This window comes from Ceratina calcarata, unplaced genomic scaffold (assembly GCF_001652005.2).
Source record: "Ceratina calcarata isolate Rehan_Ccalc_2016 unplaced genomic scaffold, ASM165200v1 scaffold229.2, whole genome shotgun sequence".
In the NCBI taxonomy this organism is placed as follows: Eukaryota; Metazoa; Arthropoda; class Insecta; order Hymenoptera; family Apidae; genus Ceratina; species Ceratina calcarata.
Window position 1 is genome coordinate 88,829 of NW_017144747.1, and position 989 is coordinate 89,817.

The following is a 989-nucleotide window of genomic DNA, read 5'->3' on the forward strand; positions in this document are numbered from 1 at the left end:
ATGGATAAAACTCCTCTTTTAATCAAATCAATAAATAATCGTTTCCGACGGAATTTCTTATCGATTCTAAATTTGTATTAGTTACTACATTAATTATTATATTAAGAAAGTATTTTCGATTTATCTCATCTTTTAAACAGTATTTAGGAATATCTCTTGTAAGATCTATTAAACTTCCTATTAAATTTCGGATGTACATACATTTATTGGCTGAGAGTTTTACAAACATTGTTAACACGATATCTCAAGTTCTAGTTGATCAATGAGCTTGGAATTCGTGATACGTAACACGATCTTTAACAAATTATCACACTCGTAGATTTCCTATATTAGACGACAAACGTCGACGTTAATCATGGAGGTGATTAATTAACGTTAATTTCCCGTTGATATCAGTACCAAGAGTTTTGCAAAAATCGTGATTAAGCACGTTGTAAACATTTCTTCTCTTTTCCTTTTTATAAATGGAAACCATACGATTTTCTTAAAGTTGATAGTTGAAATAATTTTCAGAATAGGAGGTTTCATTGGAAAATCTTTTCCGATAAGTTTTCTCGCTTTTCGATTGTCGAATTTCTTTGAGAGAGACAATCAGAAAAGAATGACATTGATTAGTTTTATGTCCTGGTAGTCAGTCACTTTCCAGAGTATTATTTTCTCGAGAACATGCCATTGCGATTGATCATTTTCGCGACAAAAGAGTTGGACTTAATTATATTTTCCCGTTAAGAACGTGTCGATCTAGTGAAAAGAGAGGTAAGGGAGAAAGAGAAAATGGTAACAAAGCCGGTGCGGAGGCTGACGAGTGAGTCAGTTTACGATAAATCCGACGGACAATGAGACGGTAGCCAGTGAATCATTTTATATACACCACCATCACTACCACTCGTCGGGGAGAACACCGGAGAATGGTAGCAAATTCGATACTGTTTTACTAGATTTTAACATAATTTTCACCCGTGAAAATTATATTAAAATCCAACAGTATC

General features: G+C 33.6%; 1 protein-coding gene across 2 annotated transcripts in view; it reads left to right on the top strand.

Moving 5' to 3' along the window:
• The window catches only part of Hnf4 (Hepatocyte nuclear factor 4), a 27,511-nt gene that overhangs the window by 6,097 nt on the left and 20,425 nt on the right, over positions 1-989 (top strand). The gene's annotated exons all lie outside the window — the stretch shown is intronic.